The sequence below is a fragment of the Propithecus coquereli genome, unplaced genomic scaffold, assembly GCF_000956105.1.
Source record: "Propithecus coquereli isolate 6110/MARCELLA unplaced genomic scaffold, Pcoq_1.0 Scaffold80, whole genome shotgun sequence".
NCBI classification, from domain to species: Eukaryota; Metazoa; Chordata; class Mammalia; order Primates; family Indriidae; genus Propithecus; species Propithecus coquereli.
In genome coordinates, this window is record NW_012154174.1 from 527,255 (window position 1) to 549,699 (window position 22,445).

General features: G+C 39.2%; 1 protein-coding gene across 3 annotated transcripts in view; it reads right to left on the reverse strand.

The window, feature by feature from the left end:
- Positions 1-22,445, reverse strand: part of ASCC1 (activating signal cointegrator 1 complex subunit 1) — a 102,799-nt gene that overhangs the window by 8,188 nt on the left and 72,166 nt on the right. The gene's annotated exons all lie outside the window — the stretch shown is intronic.

Below are 22,445 nucleotides of genomic sequence, written 5' to 3' on the forward strand. Positions count from 1 at the left end.
ACAACCTCCATACACATGGGCTTCAGCCATGGGCGCCTTTCCTCTTCCTGCAATTAATGGCCTAGCAAAATGCCTGAGGTTCATTAAAGGCTAACATTATAAAGCTTAGTAAATATTGATTCTTCAACATGACATCAACTTGACCCCAAAGATCTATTTGGAGGTTGTGTGCTGCACTGTCTTGTCTTTCAGAAAGGTGACCAGCTCTTGTCTGCATTGATTTACACAACTAACTTCTCTTCCTGGCTTTGGCAGCCTGTTCAAACCATATCCACCCTTTTGTGTGAAGAAATTCAGCCTGAGACGGTTACCTGCGAAGCCCTTTGCTGAGCATTAATTTGAAGTGAAAGACACGTCACCGAGACTGACAGATTTATAGCTCTGCAAACTGAAGCCTTCTAGGTACAGAAAAGCCATAGCCAAAGAGGCAATAAAAGACGAGACAAAACTAAAAGGAAACTCGTAATACTTTCAACAAGTTACTTTTTGAGGACTGGCAGCCTCTGGGTTCTCTACCCTCTTCTCTTTGTACCCGTGTTTCCAAGTAATGGGGACGCCACAGCGAGGAGCTGGAAATGACCCACACATGACTTCACTCTGCCTTGTGCCCATGACCCCCAGATGGCATGATTTGCCAGAGCGATTCTCCTGTTTCAGGGTTAAGGGAGACAGTGAACATGGCAATAATGAAGTTAGCTGGGGTGTGACTGCAATGCAATAACAGAAAAATTAGGAGAGAAGACTAACCATACATTATCATACTCCACAAAGGCAAGAAGAGCAGGCTGTACAAAGAGTGCTGAAGTGAGACTGGAAACTTACACCTGGACGTGGAAGCTGTGTGACGTGCAGTGGGCAGATGACACCTCCTACTCTACCAACCCCCGAAGGGGCAAAAGGTCATAATGGGTAAGACCCAATAAGAAGAAATAGGCCAGGTGTGGTGGTTCACGCCTGTAATCCTAGCACTCTGAGAGGCTGAGGCAGGAGGATCCCTTGAGCTCAGGAGTTCCAGACCAGCCTGACCAAGAGTGAGACCCTGTCTCTATTAATAATAGAAAAAATTAGCCAGGTGTGGTGGTGTGAGTCTGTAGTCCCAGGAGGCTGAGACAGGAGGATAGCTTAAGCCCTGGAGTTTGAGGTTGCAGTGAGCAATGATGATGCCACTGCACTCTAGGTGGGCAACAGAGCAAGACTCCATCTCAAAAAAAAAAAAAAAAGAAGAAGAAGAGGAAGAAAAAAAATTACCTTGTAAACCATAAAGTGCCACCAAAAATTTGGCATTTCTTATTATGTTTTTTTAACATCTCTCTGCTCTTGCTACCCTAGTATTTCTTTTCCCTTCGTAAGCTGCCATCTTCTTTGACACCGTTTGATGAGGTCACATCAAATGGACTGCTTATCCAGAAGGCCCTCCTGCTGGTGCCAATCTTCATTTTAGCCTTTCCTAACTCTGTTCTTGTTCTCTCTGCATGTTTACAATGATTTAATAACAGAGATTTTAGTAACAATTTTTCATAGCTATCTCATTATTTGGTCATTGTTATATCTTTAGTCTTAAGGCTTTCTTTTAGTTCTGTCACTTATTTCTAGCAAGTCACTAGAATATAAGCTCTAGAAGGAGGAGATGAATCCTACTATACACCGTAACAGTTTGTAGTAGACTGCATATGATCAATAAATATTTGTTGAACAAAATTACAACTAAAACTAATGCTGTAGATGTCTGTGTCCATCTCCATGTCTGAAAAGAGAAAACTATGACATGCACTTGTCTAGACTGGATTTAGAGGTCTAATTTATAGGTTACCACCAAGGAATCCCTGAATAGGACTCACCAAAATTGTATTACCTCCAATCAAGGAGCCTGGGGGACATTTCTTCATGTTTCTTATTTGTCAAAGCCTAGATCTCTTAGCTCCAGTTCCTGATCTCGAATATTGCTGAGCACCTGATGATATGCACTTCAATGCCAAGAGGCACATGATGTGGTTCTGTCTCCCAGGTGCTTACCATCTTGTCAGGGGGACAGAGCACATATCAGAAGAGAGGAATGTTGACGACATGGCTGTGTGCACCTTATGGAGAGTCACTGAGTGCTTTACTTTGTGATCTGTATATGTTTCTGTACGTATGTTCTACTTCCGTGAAAAAGTTCACCTAAAACAACATGGACAGCAAAGGTGAAGCGTGAGATGAGAGGTACAGGCAATCAACAGATGCAGTGGAGAGTAAGGAAACAAGGGACACTGTGGGTGGGGGCACCCAGGAAAGCTACCTGGAGGAGACCAGAACCAGGCTGGGCCTGGTGGCGAGCACAGAACACAGCAGAGGAGAGAGGGCAGCATGAAGGCAGGAATGGGCATGGTGGGCAGGGCCAAGCAGACAGCTTAGATGCTTGGTGGAAGAAGCAGCAGGAAAGACACAAGGAGGGAGAATCAGATCAAGGGAAATAAGAGAAAGAAAGGAAAGGAAACAATGGTAGTAGTCTGATCAGGAGGAAGACGTGGAGTATCTCTTAACCAGAACACCAGCAGTAGGCCTGGAAGACTGGGACACAGTGGATGTGAAACACTAGGAACGAAACACAGAAAAGGCCCGGTGACCTGCTAGATGAGGAGGAGACAGGAAAAACCAGCGATGAAAGGTAATGGGGGTAAGTGAGGGTGCCACCGATAGTAACAGAGCATTTCTGAGAGGGAGCTGTTTTAAGGGGGAAAACACAAGTTCAGGTTTGCTTATAGACTCTGGCTGCATCTCACTGACTAGCTGTGTGTTCCCAAGCCTTTTTCCAATGTAGGGTTTCCCTGGTAGGCTCTGAGGATCTGCATTAAAGATAAGAAATCTGAAGCACAGTTAAATGGAAATATATCACCATAAAACTGTTTACAAGTGTCCCCTTTTTATTGAGCTGTAGTTCTTTATATATTAGGGAAATGAACCCTTTTGTCTATGTTACAAATTGCACATATACGTTCCCCTCAGTTTGTCACCTGTCTTTTGACTTTGCTTATCATAAAGTTTACCATGTCAATTTAAATTTTTGTAAGCTCACATTTATCCTAATACATTTTTAAAACAAAGTTACCTAATGCCAATATTGTTCTATATTAAAAGATCAAGGTGAACCACAAATATGGAGGTACCGACAACAACACTAATAAAATAAAGATTGAGACAGCCAACATTTATTGAACAAGCACATGTGCTAAGGGCACCACGTGATTCTCTGACTGCATCCTTGCAACCCCAAGAAATAGATCCTATTATTAATCCCAATTTTATAGCTGAGCCTTAGGTTTAGAAGGCTTCAGTAAATTGCCCAAAGGCACACAGCAAGTTGATGGGGTTCAGGACATGCTACCTCAAAATACAGCACCTTGGTGTTTGAGAAAACAGCAGAAGCAGGAAGGTCTCTCTCACCTTCCACTGCTCTTCTCCTCTGCAGCAGGCCGTAAAACCGACCCTTCTCCCCTGAAGCAGTTACAGGGCCTCAGCCATGAACCTAGTGATGTGTGAGAAAAGAAATCTTTCCTCTCCTACAAAGTAATGGTGGAAAACTGAGATTCACACCCAGTAGCCTACCTCTAGAATCTGAGCCCTTTGCCCCCCTATGCTCTACTGCCCCTTACTCTGGGTGGCTCCCCTTAAAACATGGCCCCATTGGCCAGGTGCAGTGACTCACACCTGTAATCCTAGCACTCTGAGAGGCTGAGGTGAGAGGATACGTTGAGCTCAGTTCGAGATCAGCCTGAGCAAGAGTGAGACTCCGTCTCTACTAAAAATAGAAAAAATTAGCTAGGTGTGGTGGTGTGAGTCTACAGTCCCAGGAGACTGAGGCAGGAGGATCACTTGAGCCCAGGAGTTCGAGACCACCCTGGGCAATACAGCGAGACCCTGTCTCTAAAAAAATTTAAAAATTACATAGTGGCACACACGTGTAGTCCCAGCTACTTGGGAGGCTGAGGCAGGAGGATCGCTTGAGCCTAGGAGTTTGAGGCTGCAGTGAGCTATGATCGCACCACTGCACTCCAGCCTGGGAGACAAAGTGAAAGCCAGTCTCAAAAAACAAAAACAAAAAACTACAAATATTTAATGAGGAAATAAAAATAGAATTTAAGACTGTCAATAGTTGGTAGTGATACCAATAGTGGTATCACTAGTAAATAATAAGTACTGATTAAGATGATTTACGATGAAAATTTAAAACCTAAGTAGTTTAAGTATGACATTTGAAAACTGTTACGCACACAGCTGCTATCTATCCTTGACTGAGTACTCACAATATCTTTAGAAAATTAAAAAAAAGAAAAACAACTTTTCCTATCACCAAGTAAAGAGAGAAATGTGCACTGCGGAGAGGAAAGGTTTTTGGTCAAAACCAAGGCTTCCCTGAGGAAGAATGGCAAGATAAAATCCAACCATCCTGTAGTCTCCTGTTCACATGTGCTGTGAAGCCTACCATTTCTAGTCTGTGTGTGTTTGTTTCCTGGGGAGAATACAGAGGCAAAACTATTGATTTCTGGTAATGTGGTGGTATACACTGAAAGAAAACAAACAGCAAGATTTAAGGGCTCACTATGGTCATTTTTTCTTACATTCATTTCACTCTACTCCTTCCTCCCACTCCCTGTGACACAACCGTTGAAGACCAGAAATAACTCCACATGCAACGAGGCTGCAAAAATGAGACTGGCAACCTCAGAAAAAGAGGCCGGCAGGAAGGTGGAGAGGAACCTTCTCTTCTCACATCCATGAACTAAAGCTACAAAACTGGATGAATGGCCAATCCCAACAGCATGGTGAGGAATCTGTTGGGGACGCCTGCCCATCTGGCTTCCGAAATGAGGCTCCTTCACTTCTTCAATCTTAGACAAAGTAGTGTTCACATTCTTCAAAGATTCTTCTTTTAAGAAAATCTACTTCTTATGCCGGGTGGCCTCAGTGAATGATTTTCTGTCCCAATATTACTCGAGTAAGAAATTCAGCTTTGAAGTCCAAAATGAAGATTCAAAATATGTAAGTCCTATGCACTTTATAGTTATTCTTGGTATACATAAATTAAACTAACAACCCTTGGAACATAATCTGGCATAACTGAAATTAAGTACGTGTTGTTCAATTAATGCACCTACTTAGAAGCATGCGCTAGGTCCCAATTCTCCCTACGAAAAGATGCTTTCTATTGTTTTCATGCATGGTAATTAGACTTGGAAAACCAAAGTAGAGTGAACAGGAATAGCAAATGCATGATACTTTGAAGTTTTCTCAGTGTTTTTCTTCCATAATCTGTTTTACCAACTTCTATTTCTCACAATTACTCCCTGTTTACAGATAAAAGTAACAGTAATAACACTATTTTGTACTTAATAATGATGCTTAGCCACCTACCTCCCTACCAGGGATGGTATGAGGATGAATGGAAGACAGTCCTGACAAGCATTCTGAGCTCTTAGGGAAGGTCTCCCAGTATGAAGCCTTGCTGTGGGTTAAATAAAGCCTTTCATCTAAGGATCTAAAAGTGTCTCACAAAGCCCAGCTCATTAACTCTTCAAAAAACTGCTATGATGTAAACTGCAGCTTAGCATTATTGTCCCCATTTCAAAGATAAGAAACAGACAGGCTAGGACCACTAACACTGTGAGACAAAGGTAAGAATTCCTGGGACAGGACAGTAGAAGGTGACATCCACAACGTAGCAGTGGGTATATGCCTCTCAATTCAAACAACAAATCTGTACCGAAGAATGCCAAGTAGGGAAGAAGTTCCATCCTTAGGCTGTGCATATTCAATTGAACAGCAAAGAATGAGAAACAAATGATGTGAAAAGCTATAATCATGGCCCCTGCAAGATCCTAATTGAAAAACAATGGCAGGCATGTGGCATGAAGGTTGGTGTCATGCCTGTAATCCTGGCACTCTGGGAGGCCAAGGCACGAAGATCCCTAGAGGTCAGGAATTTGAGATCAGCCTGAGCAAAAGCAAAACCTCTTCACCCCATCTCTACCAAAAATAGAAAAAATTAGGCAGGTGTGGTGGCACCTGTAATCCCAGCTAAGTTGGAAGGATGAGGCAGGAGGATCGCTTGAGATCAGGAGTTGGAGATTGCAGCGAGCTATGACCACGCCACTGCACTCTAGCCAGGATGACAGAGCGAGATTCCGTCTCAAAAAAAAAAAGAAGAAGAAGAAAAGAAAAACAACAAAACAAATAATGGCATATTTCAGAAGCACTCTTCATGAAAGAGGCCTCTAGGTCCAGGATTAATAAGACTTTCAGTAATGAACAGAAAGACATGAATACCAGACTAAAAATATAATCGATTTTGAAAAAAAATCAAGGCTCTTCATACGTCATGTTACTAATCTCACTTAGAATTAGGATCACAAATAAGATTTTTCCCACAAATTAGGTCTTGTTTCAAAGTTCTGCTTGTTAAAATTCCCCAAACCTAAAAAAATGATACGGAGTTTCTGCCAGACTACCATGCAATTCAAATTCTCAAGACTTCCCATACCTTGCATTTTCCTTCTAGGCCAGATTTCTACTATGAGGTTACTCTAGAAGACAGCAAATGTGAGAGGTACAAAGAGGCAAGAAAGAGCTGGAGATCTACCACAGCTGGGGTCAAAAAATCTCCCAACTGCTTAAAAAATATTCAAACAGGCTACACTCACATGGATTCTTTCTAAATATCATCACAAAAGAACATAATTGAGCCTCCTAACCCTAACGTAAGCCATGTTCCTCTACACGCAGACGCACACACACACACAGACTCGTATACACAAAGACACATACACCTTCACCTGGAAACAAAAAATAAAAATTTTTTTTCTACTTAAGATAGGGGACAAAAGAGACTCTGATGTTTTCCTACCACTGACTCCAGAGCTATTCCCTTCCCAATTTCTCCATCTTACACCGGAACAATACTCTACAAGGATGTTCTTCTGCAACTGCAGTAAGATAATTTAATAATATAAGATGGAATTTTGAGCACTGATTATTACTATCACTCACTGACTATAGTCTCCAACGCATCATTCTGGAACCAAAAAGTAGAGTTTCCTTAAAAGAAAAAAAGAGAAGGTTTATTAGGAACTCGGACAGCTTACAGGCTCTGAAGTCATTATCTGCTCTCATCGGGCTATAACATTTTTTAAAGACCGAAATCGGAACATTTACTTCAGAATAAAAGACAATGTAGTTGGCAGTAGTTACTATCCTAGAGTCATCTCCAAATACAGCCCTAACTCTGCCCAAGATGCCACTTTCAATCTGAAACCGCAAACTGCAGTGATCAGTGATGTGAGAGCCAATAATAGCTAATAGTAGCCAATACCAAGAGGACATAATGTACTTCTAGAAGGCCTGGGGCACCTCAGATCCAGGAGTAAGGTCAAGGCCAATCTGTGGGAGGAGGAATTTTTATCACCATCCTCCTCCTCCCTGTGAGGAAAGCAGCAAAGAAGCTGTAAGTCAGTGGAACAGCTGTGATTTTTCGACCCATGAGCATGCCACTTCTATTTTTGTCTTCATTGAAACAGTACCAAAACTCCTGTGTCCCCAGAGCCCGAGTCCCCCTCCACTAAGGTGGCATTCCTCACACAGAATGGGAAAGGGAACGTCCCTCGCCTATTCTGCTCTCCCAAATCACCTGCCTATCTTGGCCGTGGTAAGCAGGAGGAATGCTCATAGTGAAAGTGGCCCGGCCTAGGCCAGTGCCCAGCAGAACCCAGACAGACAGTGCCAGGGAAGGGAGGCTTTAAAACTTCCTTCAAATAATCCTCAGGACTGCACTTTTGGATTTTGGCCTGAGCCTCACTGCTGATGTAAGGATTATCGAGTTTAAGACCGCTGCTAAGGCCAAATGACCTATTAGAGAGTGAATTAAAACTGCTATACACAAACAGGATGCCAGGCAGTTCTGCTGAGCACCTCAATATTCAAAATGACAAGGGACTTCCCCTCCCTGCAGAGCCTTTCAGTTCTGAAGAGTGGCAGGAAAAATGTGGGGAGGGAGTAGGAGGTGGAGGCGAGAAGAAGCTGTGCTGACACGGCTGGAGAACCTACACCTAATCGTGGAACGTGCAGCACTCTGCCCTTTTCCGCAGCAGCACACAGAATCTGCATCAGAGATGAGCTGCTGAGAGTCAGATGGCTGCGAGATTTCCTCCTGAGAAAGCCGTGCCACAGGGCAGGGACATTACTGCTTTACCAGAACAAAACTGCCCCGGGTGGCCGCTGGCTAGCAGAGACTCTTCAATCCTGTGACAAGACTCCTAAGCCTGTGAACACCAACCCCAAGGGCAGGTGCCCTTTCAGAGCTAATCTAGATGATGTTTCTGCAGATAAATTCTCTTCCTTAGAAGAATGCCTCTTTAATGCTCTTATTTCTGGTTCAGTCATCTTCCCTCAGGTATTATTCATAATGGTCCCTCAAACAAATGCAACAGAAGATACTCGATCTTTATATTACACAGTAGAAAGGAAGTGCAAGTCAGCAAAATGAAACCCTGGAGGGGAGCACAGGGGCCAGTAGCAGAGACATTCCTTCTTGGCTTTGGGGCTTTAGGGAGGCTGGACATAGAAGGGCTGACTACAGTGCCAAGGCCACAGATTGTGAAATGGAAGGAGGCGAGAGAGGAGGAAACAAGTCATCAGGCTCTGCCCATCTCCACTCCAACTTCCCCAACATGAAGACAGCATCCAGAAGTCCAAGAGCAAATCAGATGTCCCTAGGCAACATCAGACAACAGAAAGAGTATGCGTACACATAAATAACAGCTGGCCAAATAACTGCTGGGCTTGGAATGGCTCCTTGGAAGATGGGAAAGAGGCTGCTACATGTTATCAACTAAATTATTTTCAACTAAGTCACCTCATTAGACGAGAAGACATAAAATACCACATCCTCTGTTAGAACTGTAGGAAACATGCCTGTTGAGGATCACTATAGCTTTATAGATTATGACACACACTTTTCCATAATCCAGTTCAGATGGCATCCTTCCCCTCTGCAGAGATATGGGATAGATGTCAAATTAACAAAGGGCCTTGGAATAGAGATGGCATTATCATTCTCATTCATACTGCAGGAGTTGCAAGGCTACTAAAATTTAAGAAATGTTGATTTCTTAAATATTAAAACATTCTGGTATGAATGTTTTAACCTACAACTGAAAGAGTAAACTCTGAATTGGAGTTTCTGGTTGATTTATACCCTGTTTTTTAGATTTTTTTTTTTTGAGATGGAGTCTCGCCCTGTCCCCCAGGCGGGGCTCAAGTGATATTCCTGCCTTAGCTTTCTGAGTAGCCAGGACTAGAGGTGTGTGCCACCACATCTGGCTAATATTTTAAGAATTTTTTGTAGAGATAGGGTCTTGCTATGTTGCCCAGGCTGTTCTCCAACTCCTGGGTTCAAGTGATCCTCTGCCTCAGCCTCCCAAAATGCTGGGATTACAGGCATGAGCCACTGCCCCAGGCCTGTTTTCCCACTTTTAATTCGTAGTAATGTTCACATTTGAGCATTAAATTGTTTCATCACTGGCATATGGGGAAGGGGGCATTATTTCTTAAGAAGGCATCACGACTATGTGGCATAGTGGACTTCATTCTTGCTTCTTTTATCTCTTTCCACCAACGTCCTCTAACATTTGGAATAACGCTTAGACATTGTTGGCCCAAAGCCACCCAGTCTAACGTGGTTTCATTTGTTCTGGTTTCTAACAACAGGCTGCTTCAAAGGGGACAGTGCCTTGTCACCATCTCTGGATCCAGATTTATATTCTGCTACTGGTTTGCTTACGCTATAGCTAAATGCGCACAATGAAGTACATAGATACAATGGAACAGTATTCAGCCTTAGCAAGGAATGAAATCCTAACACATCATACAACATGGATGATTCTTGAAAACAATTATGGTGAGTGAAACAAGCCAGACACAGAAGGACAAATGTACAATTCCAGGTATATGAGGTACCTAGAATAGTCAAATTCATAGAGACAGAAACTAAAATGGTGGTTACTGGGGGCTGGGGAAGAAAGGACTGGAGAGTTACTGTTTAGTGGGTACAGAGTTTCAGTCTGGGATGATGAAAAAGTTCTGGAGATGGACAGTGGTGATGGTTGCACAACAATATTAATATACTGAATGCCACTGAAATGTACATTCAAAAATGGTTAAAATGTTAAATCTTATGTATATTTTATTACAACACAAAAAAAATATATACAACGGACCCAAAATAAACCATAACCCAACTCATTTCATCAGTGAACTGTACCTAAAATAACATGAAATGACACCTAGATATGAACACATAAAAAAGATGAATATTTCCTACAATAAGAACAGGAAGGGTCAGGTGCAGTGGCTCACGCCTGTAATCCCAACATTTTGTGAGGCCAAGGCGGGAGGACTGCTTGAAGCCAGGAGTTCAAGACCCGCCTGGGCAACATAGCAAAACCCTGTCTCTCCAAAAAAAAAAAAAAAAAAAAAACACAAAAAAACATTAGCCAGGTGTGGTGGCACAGGCCTGTTGTCCTAGCTACTCGGAAGACTGAGGTAGGAGGATCGCTTGAGCCCAGGAGTTCGAGATTAGAGTGAACTGTGATCACACCATTGCACTCCAGCCTGGGTGACAGAGCAAGATTTCTCTCTTTGCTGGGCGGAGGGTGGGGGAGGGATAAAAGGAAAAAAAAAGAGGGAGGGAAGAATAAGCAGCCAATTCAAAGAATTCATAGGAATAAGATCAGAGAGATCAAAGATAACTAAATATTTATTCCCCTTCCCTCAAATACACCAAGCAAGCATCTAGCTTAGTGTTTTATATTTTGCAGTATTCAATAAATATTACCAAATATTTATTTTTCATTCTGGTAAGAACCAGAAATGATTTTAAGAAAAGTAATGTTACCCTCTGAATTTTTCCTACTTTCATTGCCTTTGCCAAACCATGGCCTATTTCTTGTTATTGTGTTGGCCAGACCCTTTCAAATCCTTGTATCATTCCCTGCCTGAGCCAAAACAACAAATGGAAGTATTCCAGCACCACTGCGAAGAGGACTAACCCATGAACATGAATTTAAAAGAGAGTAAAGAGAGAAAAAAAATCACATATGAGCAGACAGCAACAGGGAAAGTGCATCTTTCCAGAATGGATGTTGGCTTCTGTCAAAAATCAGTCAATTGCTCGTTTTCCAGTTTCATTTTAACAATGGTTTCACTTCACTGACGGCCACATCTTCGAGTGCCCCCATTAGTGTTGGAAGGCTCTGCTTTCCAGGCAAAGTAACACATTTAAAAAATGCAGAGGAAAAGTTTTAGTGAAACACTGCTTGGATTTGAATCTTCCTTCCTCCTGTCCCCAAACAGATTAAAATAAGAAGCTACAAAACCAAACTGAAGCATTTCAAACTGCAGTTTTTCCTTATCTATCTTAGGAATTGCCCAATCACATCTCAGAAGTCTTTCAGATCCTTTAAAACATAGTATGTTATTTCTATTACTGAAAAAATATAAAAAGTCCCCAATAATTTTCTACAATTTCCTTTTTTTTTTCGAGAGACAGTCTCGCTCTGTCACCCGGGCTAGAGTGCCGTGGAGTAAGCTCATTTTAAAAAAGAGATAAATATTTGCTAGAAAAGAAAAGCATCAAGTAAACAAATTCAACAAGATTGTTGTTACCTAATCTCTATGACATATAATAATTAGTATATCTTGAGGGTCTATTAAATAAGTGCATCACATCTCATCATAAAGCAGACACGTTGGGTGAAATAAAAGAAAATTAAACTAAACTCTAACCTCTAAGACAGGGGCCAGCAACCTTTTTTCTTAAAGAGCCAGGTGGCAAAACAGTCTCCATCACAACTACCCACCTGTGCCAAAAGATGTATAAAAAATGAGCCTGGTTGTGTTCCAATAAAGTTTTATTTATTTGAATTTCACAATTTTCACGTCATGACACATTACAGTATTCTTCTATGATTTTTTTTAACCATTAAAAAATGTACAAATTATTCATGGTTTGAGAGCCATACAAAAACTAAGTGGCAGGCCATTAAACTGTAGTTTGTGGATCCCGGCTCTAAGAGTTTATGATATAAAATATGGGACAAAAAGTATCACCTCTGGCAAACCTAGTGTTCTAATACTGATGCATAACAAAAAATCTTTTTTCTCTGTCCTTCCAAAATCTGATTTCTGTGGAAAACAGTAGAATCAGTCAATCCAAAAAAGTTTCCTGAGTGCTTGCCAGGTACAAGACACTGCTAATCACTGCAAGGCACGTAAGAGGTCTCTAAGCAAAGCAGGGAGAAGAGGGAAGGAGTTAAGAGGTGGAGAGCTCCATTGACTTGGATGGCCCTTACCATTAAGGAGGAGGTAATATCTGTATTGGACTTTGAAGAATATGTATAATTTGGATAGAAAAAGATTGCAGTAAAAGAAAAAGAGAAAGATAAGGACAAAACCTTAGGGAGTAACCATATTAGACAGTGAATAAAAAAAAAGTAGATACAGAGGCAGGCAGAAAACCAGGAGAGCAAAATGCCACTGAAGTCAAGAGAAAAAAGCATTTGAAGGAGAAAGGGCTTAATACTCTCAATGTGGTTACTAGGGGAAGAGTAAAAGTAGGTCAATGTACTGAACAAATAAGTGCTATCAATGACTTTTTTACAGTATTGTTTTGGTACAATGATAAAGGTGAGAGGCAGGTTGGGGAGAGAATAAACAGGGAACAGTTTGAAAGAGATGATGGAGGAAGATGGCTTTATAGTACTTAATCAGACTACAGAAATAGATTCTCCTTCCTTAAAACAAAAAACATTCTAATGAAAGAGTCAGCTATCTTCTCAGCAGCTTGCTCTAATAGGAAACATCTAATTAGTAACTTGTTCCTTGTATCAATTAAATTATTATACCCACTGAAATTAAATGGCCCAATTAAATGGCAAGATCAACAGTTAACAAAAGCTGCATCTATTCTAAACACTGCAACAAGACATAGCCAAGAATTCGACAAACTTTTCTGGAAGGTGACTATATACAAATGGTTAAATGTCCTATTCAACTCCTACGTGTATGTATGTCTATCTTTCCTTCTTTCTTTTAAAATTTTTTTATTCTGACATACTTTTATGCTTACCAAAAAAGTAATAAGGATAATAAAAGGATTCCTGCATATCTTTATCCTTCTTTCTTTTTTAATAACCTACTTTAAGAAAAGCATTCTTTGGCTGAAATTCCTTTTTGTTCTTTGTAATAGGGATATTGCCAGTAAATTTTGGCTATTCAGTTCTAAAACTGTTGGAGCTCAAATGGTTTAGTTAATGTTGCCAATGATTCAGTTACAAGTTGTAGGAAAGAAAAGTACAATATAAATTGACTTAACAGAAATCCTTTTTGGAATTCACTGGGCTTCCTTAATCTGTAGATTGATATCTTTTACCAGCTATGCCCTATTCTCAATTTCCTCCCCGTCTGAGACTCCAATTAAATGTATGTTAGATCTTCTTACTCTATCCTGTATGTCTTATTTTCTTTCTGTAATTTTTACCTTTCCCTCTGTCCATGGAGAATTCTGGATAATTTCTTCTGACCTAACTTTCAGTTCACTATTTCCCTCTTCACGTATGTCTAATCTGCTACTAAACCCATCCACTAAGTTCTTAATTTCAGTTATTGCATTTTCTAATTCTAGCATTTCTATATGGTTCTTTTTTAAAAATGCTCTATTGCTTTTCTTTTTTAATAGTTGCCAATTCCCTGATAACAATTTTAAACCTGGCTTTGATTTCTTTGAACACAGTAGGCATAGTTGTTTTTAGTTCAAGTCTGATAACTCTAGTATGTCATGTACTTACAAGTTTTGGAAGTCTGTTTATTGTGACTATTTTCCTTATATGCCTAGTCATCTTTGACTATGTACTGGCCATTTTTCAGGAAAAAGTTCCTTGGAGAAAGATTTTTAGACAGAGGGTGACAGTACCTTCTCCAGAGAGGATTTCTGTTTGCTTCTGCCACATACCTGAAAGTACTACCAGTCCAGAGCCTCCTTCATCCAAGCTCAAGTCCTCAGGGTCTCTGTATTTTGTCCTTTTAGAACCCTAATAGTGTTCCCGCATATTTTCTATCTCCAACATTTGCCAGAGATTACCTTGATTTTTTTTCTTCCAATACTTGATTGAATATATGTATGTGTGAGTGTATGTATATAATTTCCAAGAACTCTCTTATACTCTAATTGAGTATAAGATATATTTTTATATAAGATATAAAAAATTTTATAACATTTTTATTTTCCAAATTAAATTATTCAGAAAGTTGTATGTTTGTTTCACTAACAACTGCCTACTTCATGTGATTGTAAAGAATAATGTAACTGCTTTCAATGCTATAGATAAAAGCTATGACAAAATAGTAGTCTGTCCTAGAGAACTGCATTTAGTTTATAAGCATTAAGAGCTTACAGAGGACATAACATCTGCTTAGTGACTTTATTTAAATAAGATTAAAATTTCAAGTCATAAAAATATAAAAAGGACACCATAGCTATGGTAGAAATCAAGAGACAGTAACTTTATCCTAAATTGAATTTGCTGTTAGCCTTCTACCACAGTGCAATGGAACATTTAGTGATAGACATTCAAGGAAAGATTTTCTGAAAAATTTCAGTTTTGAGAAAAAAATCTCAACAGGAGCCAAGTGACTAAGAAATAATTTTCAAGAACAGTATATAGTGTTATATAATTAAAAACTGGATAATTTAAAAAATGTTTTCTTCCTCAAGTGAAATAATATACTTTCTAAATGCTAGTCTTCCTTTGCGAGCATTAATATCTTTCTTTAAAAAGTTACAAGACTTGGCCAAGCGCGGTGGCTCACGCCTGTAATCCTAGCACTCTGGGAGGCCGAGGCGAGTGGATTGTTTGAGCTCAGGAGTTCGAGACCAGCCTGAGCAAGAGCGAGGCCCCGTCTCTACTAAAAAATAGAAAGAAACTATCTGGACAACTAAAAATATATACAAAAAATTAGCCAGGCATGGTGGCGCATGCCTGTAGTCCCAGCTACTCGGGAGGCTGAGGCAGTAGGATTGCTTGAGTCCAGGAGGTTGAGGTTGCCGTGAGCTAGGCTGATGCCACGGCACTCTAGCCCGGGCAACAGAGTGAGACTCTGTCTCAAAAAAAAAAAAAGTTACAAGACTTCTGGTTTCTGGTCTAGCATTAAGGAGCTCAGAAGTCACCACTCCATCCTAAGTAAGAAGCTGAACAAACTAAAAAATCAACAGCTCTGCTTGGATCTGTCAGAGAAGTGAGGTCATAGGACAAACTGCTGTCCCCAAAATTAGAGAGATACACATGTGGATACAGAGAATCACAACTGCAGTAGAAAGCCAGGAGGAGAAATCTCTGGAGTAGGAAAGTCTACCTGACTAATTGACAAACTGCTAGAGGCTCAGTGTAGACAAGTATGAAAGTTAAAAACCTCAGGGGAACTAGTCATAGGGAAGACCCCATGCTTTTGTGAGTTTTACTTCCAGGACCTTCTACCAGGTCTTCACAGTGAACATTGGAGAAAAACCTCCTCCTGCTTCCAGCAGAGGGAAGGAAAAAGGAACCATTTTGAAACAGAGCACTTTGTTCTTTTTAACAAAGCCTGTCCTCTGGAGAAACTATTTTACCAAAGCCTAACCTGCTGGGGCTTTATCAAAGCCTAACAGACCTCAGGGAAAGAAAATACCCAACTCCAGCCCCTTCTAGCCTTTCAAGTGGGGAAAGGGAAATAGCGAACTCTAATTGGCTCTAGTCCTCCATGTGGAGGAAACCCACTTTAGCTCCCTCTAGCCTTCCACATAGAAGAAGAAGAAACTCCAGGCCCCTCTAACCATCCTGTCCCACTTAAAGAGCAGCACTCATGACATTCACAGACTATTGGCACAGGCTGACCAAAAGACTGAGACCTAATCATAGGATTATAGAACATTTCCCCTCTCCCTCACACCTTACCATCACACCACTAAAGGCTATTTACCAGAGTCCCTTTCATCCAGTATATCACGTCCATATTTCAACAAAAAAATTACAAGGCATAGAAAAAGGCAAAAAAACACAAATTGAAAAGACAGCAAACATCAGAACAACAGTCAGATACGGTAGGGATATTAGAATTATCACACCAGGAATTTAAAACAACTATGATTAATATGCTAAGGACTCTAATGGAGAAAGTAGACAACATGCAAGAACAGATGGATAATGTAGGCAGAGAGAAAAAAAATTCTAAGAGAGAATCAAAAAGTACTAGTGAACAAAAACACTGCAATAAAAATTAAGAATGCCTTTGATGGGTTCATTAGTAGCTGGACATGGCTGGGGAAAGAATCTCTGAGCTTGAGGATATATTAATAACAATAGAAACTTCCAAAACTGAAAAGCAAAGAGAACAAAGACTAAAAAAACAGAGCAGATTATCCAAGAACTGTGGGACAACTACAAAAGGTATAACATATACATAATACAAATACCAGAAGGAGAAGAAAGAGAAGAACAGAAATAATTTCTGAAGCAATGAAGACTGAAAATTTTCCCAAATTAATGTCAGACACCAAACTACACATCTAAGAAGCTCAGAGAATACCAAGCAGGATAAATACCAAAAAACTACATCTAGGTATAGCATATTCACACTTCAGAAAATCAAAGATAAAAAATCTTAAAAGAAGCCAGAGGGAAAAAACCACCTTTCCTATACAGAGGCAAGGAATTACATCTAATTTTTCCTCCAAAACCACGCAATCAAGAAAAGAGTGAAGTGAAATATTTAAAGTGTTGAGAGAAAAAAACCACAAACCTAGAATTCTGAACTCTGTAAAAGTATCCTTTAAAATAAATATTTGCTCAAACACACAATTGAGGGAATTTGTTGCCAATAGACCTACCTTGCAAGAAATGTTAAAAGAAGTTCTTCAGGAAGAAGGGAAATGATATAGGTCAGAAACCTGGATCTACATAAGGAAAGGGAAAGCACTGGAGAATGAATAAATGAAGGTAAAATAAAAACTTTTAGTTTCTTAATTCATCTAACGGACAATTGTTTGTTCAAAATAATAACAGCAATCATGTGTGCTTATGTGTGTATATATATGCTCATGTATTAATATACGTGAAATGAATGACGGCAATGACACAAGGGAGAGAGGATTAGGAATATGCTATTATTATAAGGCACTTGCACTATCATGAAGCAGTAGAGTGTTATCTGAAACTGTACATGGATTAGTTGTAAATGTATACTGCAAACTCTACGGCAACCACTAAATAAAAAGAAGTATAAGTGATATGCTACGAAAGGAAAGAGAATAAAATCATACAAAATACTCGATTAAAACCAAAAAAGGCAGAAAAAGTGTGGGAGGCAAAAATAGGAACAAAGAACAAAAGCAACAAACAGAAAACAGTAAAATATACGGTAGATATTAATCTAACTATATCAATAAATAATCACTTTAAATATCAGTGGTCTAAATATATGAATTAAAAGAGATTGTCAGAGTAGATTAAAAAAAACTAACTGTATGTTATCTACAAGAAACTCACTTTAAATATAAAGACACATATAGATTAAAAATAAAGGAATGGAGAAAGATATACCATTCAGACACTAATCAAAAGAAAGTGAGTAGTTGTACTAATTTCACACAGAACAGACTTCAGAGCAAGGAAAGTTATTAGGAATAAAGAAATGCATGACATAATGATAAAGGGGATCAACTGTCCAAGAAGACATATTAATCCTTAACATATATGTGCCCAACAACAGAGCGTCAACATACATGAGGCAAAAACTGACAGAAGCAAGAAGAAATAGATGAATCCACTAACACAGCTAAGACTTTAATACCCCTGTATCAGAAATGGACAGATCCAGCAGGCAGGAAATCAGTAAGGATATAAACTCAATGGCAGCACCAATAGACTGGATATAATGGACATCTATAGAATCCTTTATCCAACAACAGCAGATTACACATTCTTCTAAAACTCATAGGGAACATTCACCAAGACAGACCACATTCTGGGCCATAAAACATATCTTAATAAATTTAAAAGAATAGAAGTCATATAGTGTCTGCTCTCAGGCCACAATGGAATTAAACTTGAAATCAATAACAGAAAGATAACTGGAAAATCCCAAACTAGTTGAAGATTAAACCACACATTTCTAAGTAACACATGGGTCAAAGAAGAACTCTCAAGAGACATTTAAAAAATATTTTTAAATCAAAATGAAAATAAAAATACAACTTATCAAAATTTGTGGGATGCATCAAAAGCAGTGCCTAGAGGGAAATTTATAGTATTGAATGCATATGTGAAAAAAGAAGAACAATGTAAGATCAATAATCTAAGCTTCTACCTTAAGAAACTAGAAAAAGAAGAGCAAATTAAATCCAAAGTAAACAGATAAAAAGAAATAATAAAAAAAATTAAAGCAGAAATCACTGAAATTGAAAAGAGGAACTCAATAAAGAAAATCAAGAGTGAACCTAATGTCAACTATGGACGGTGGGTGATAATGAGTCAATGTGAGTTTATCAGTTGTAACAAATGCACCACTGTAGTGCCAGATGTTAATAGTAGAGGAAGTTGTGCATGTGTAGAGACAAGGAGTACATGAAACGGAGTACATGAAACACTCTGTACTTTCTGCTCAATTTTGCTGCGAACCTAAAACTGTTCTAAAAAATAAAGTTTATTAAAATTATTTAAAAAGTGACCACATAGTTCTATTAATAAATCTCATCTCTCTTCTCTCTTCCCTAGAAAAAAGAAAAATGAATTCATCTTTTCAACACTCCTCTGATACTTCAAAACAAAACATTCTTTCAAAACAAGCCTCTTCACTGAGAGTGTTCAAGAACTTAATTGTGCCTTTGTTACCTTAGGATATTTTAATTGTCCCTTTAAAGGCTCTAAGGAACAGAGATGGGACAAAAGCAAAAATGAAGTACTTGAGTGATTCTCATTCATATCTTTCAAGTCTCAACGTGGCTAGACAGATTTAAAACATACCTTCAGAGGAAAGTAATTAAAAATGAATATAGTTTAATACTGCCAATCCTCTCTTTCTCTAAATGTAAAGATTCTTATATATGAGATGGAAAAGGCACAAATTCGTCTCCCTTTTACTTGGCTTATATTTTCCAGGATTTTTAAGTGCCTAAAGAAATGGCACTTTTACAGTGTCCTCCTATTTTGGACCTACAGTACTTTCCATTCCCTTCCAAATATATCACTGTGGCTTTATTTGCACCAAATCACCTTCCCTGATGAGAAACCTAGGGCTCTAATGCCTCCTCTCCACTCTGTAGTCAGAAGCTATGCTTTTGAACAGTTAATATTGTACCCCTGCTCAATCTGCTGAGAGCACAATCTTGGAATACTGATTTTATTGCTTAAGGCCATTTCATAAGTCCCCCAAACAGACTGCCATTATTTCTCTCTCCAGAAGCTGGCAGTTAATGACCATCCTACTTCTAGCCAGTAAGGGAGCAGTTATTTCCTGACAGTATGTCTTTAGGTCAGCATGATGTCCTCCAATTACAAGTTTATCACTGCCCGTGGTTATACAAAGAGCATCTCTGTTGCTATCTCTTAGATGAGAAATAGAGACTCTCTGAGGGGACACCATCCTGTTAATTTGGCCCAGGTCGTCTTCACTTATGCATCCTCCTTTTGGAGCTCAGTCTTCCATAAAAAAAGCCACCATAATTGACTATGTTTGTTCCCTTTCAGGTTTGAATAACACAGGAGAATGATTCTTTGGTTGTCAGTTCTTATTTGAAAGTCTTTCTCAGAGAAAGAAAATTCTTATTTTAGCTAGGAATAACCACACACTAGTCTACTGCAGCTGCGACAACCCTCAAAAAAGCTGTACAAAAGAAAAATGTGACTTCCACCTCCAAAAGTCATTAGAGATTTTTTTCTTCTTATTAAGGCACCCAGAACACACAATATTATATTGAGCCAAAAGAACCAATTTTCTTCATGGAGTAGAATAGCAATTGGCTGTTACTCATTAAATTCTTACAGCAATGAGCAATGACTTTCTTTCTTGTTTTGCTTCTCTTTGAATAGTAGATGAAGTTGATTTTTTTTTCCCAAGGCTGCCTCCCGTCTCCAACAGTCCTGATCCTTGGCCTGTGTAGCTGTTAATATGCTGCACACATACGCTCAGGCTCCTTAACAGCCAATGCAGTTAACCTTTCTGTTTACTCCAAGTCAGTCCCTATCTTGTTAGTGAAATTGATTTTTTTTTCTTTCTAAACAGAATAATTTCATATGTTACAAAAACTACATATATATAAAACCCACTGGTTTTCTAAATTCTTTTCTTTTTTATTTTAAGGGCTTCAGGGGCCATGGGTTCTCATGTTTTAGTTGAGAAAGACATGTTCATTTGTGATAAGGTGAAAGGTGGGCTGACTACAGCTACTTCACAAATATAGTTATTGCCTCTTCTGCATTGGGATAAACTGCTGGAGCCCACAATTTACCTCTATTCTCAAGGAGAAGTGAATTCCCTTGATTGAACATAGGTGAAAGATTATGTTTTCTGGAATTAAGGAGTAAAATATTAGAGATGACATAAAAGGACACTTTGTCATAACTGTGTTCAAAGGTACTTCTCTTTCATAAATCGCCTGCATCATTTTATACTGTAATTGCCTATTAACTCTCTGTACCCCTCAAGGATAGGAAGCTCCTGGAAGGCAGGAATTGCATCATAATGACTGTTTTATCTTCAGGGCACATGGTCTGGCAGATGGTATACAGCTAATACATATTTCTGTTAGTATTATTATATTCAATACAAAAGTCTAATTCTTAATTAGCCACGGTTTTAGACTAACTGGCACACCCACTGCCCCAACATTTATGAAATGAGTTTTAATCACACATTATCCCAGTTTAGACAGTTACGCCCAATTTCAAATATCTAATGATCTCTACCTAAGCACTGAGTATCTTTATGGGAGGCAGCAGAAACAATGCTAAATTTGTAAGTTTTCAATCTTTCTGCTCTGATTCAGAGTCTGCAACTAACTAGCAGTACCTTTGATAAGTCACTTTAACTTAGTGGATCTCATGTCAAAGATTAAAGTGGGAAACTGAACTAAATGGTCTCCAAGTGTCTAGCGGGGCCTAGCTCTATTCATGTTCTGATTAGGCATGAATTATTCATAGTAAGGGTACTACTGATATGGCAAGCCCTTATCAACACTAGAGGGAGCTACATTCATGCCATCGATGGGGCGTTTTGGAAGATTTCACGAAAAAGCATCTTTAAATGGCAAATGGACTTTTCCAGCATGAGAGAAATTTCACACCAAGTGAGAGGTCCACGCTGTTCATACAGCCATCCCACAGGTTCTCTGTAATTACCTCCTTCTTACAGATGTCAGAACGCCTCACACCTGACTTGTGCCAACATACCAGGCTTCAGTTTTAATTCCATGAGAACCAAGGTGACTTTGAACCATTCCTAAAGATGATTTTCCCCATTCAGACTATTTTCTTTCTTAATCAAATTAATAACAACAAAAAGCAAAGTAATTAATAGTGATATCACAAAATCCCCGAAGAGGGGGGACAGAGGAGGAGAAGGATTCATATCACACTGAAACAGTGACCTGAGAAAAACAGTAAAGTTAACTACAATGAATTCATTAGCCGCCTGCCACTCAAATCCAAAGCTACTTTAAAAACAAGAAAATCACTTAAAAAGAGGAAAGATAAGATATCAAGGAAAGGAAGGATCAACACAGCTCTGCAATGTGGGAGCTGGGATGCCCTATTGGGCTCTGTGGTAAGAAGCTCACAGCTGCTGAAGAGTGATGTCATTAATTAGAGGCAACGCGGTCACATTAGGCATTTGGCAAGAAGATTGTAAGTGACAAGATAAGGGAATGGAGGATGGGTAGGGAAAGAAAAAGAGAAAAGCATTTCTAAAGCTGTTACTCTGATGTTATTATATACTCTCTTCTCCAAAAACACCCATGGCCTTGAAAATGTCTGACTTAAATCATCATAGAAAAGTGAAATGAAGAATCAAACCTTTCCATTAGTATCAACTTGTGTTTCTCTCTGCCTGGAGGAACAATGGCATGTTAACCTGATAGGGCATAAATCATGAATATTACAGAATGTAGTCTGTGGGAGAAGATAAATGCAATCCCAAAGAACCCCTTTTATTTAAATTTCATAGATTAATTCAACACAGAAAAGTAAAGCATCAACAGTCAGAAATAGACCACCTACTTTTTAGAACATGGGCTGTTCCTGAGTAAAAATAGATTATAAAGCAATTTCAGACAGTGACTTTATGGGTAAAGAGAAAAATCTACTAGAATGAGACAAACAATTATTTTCCAT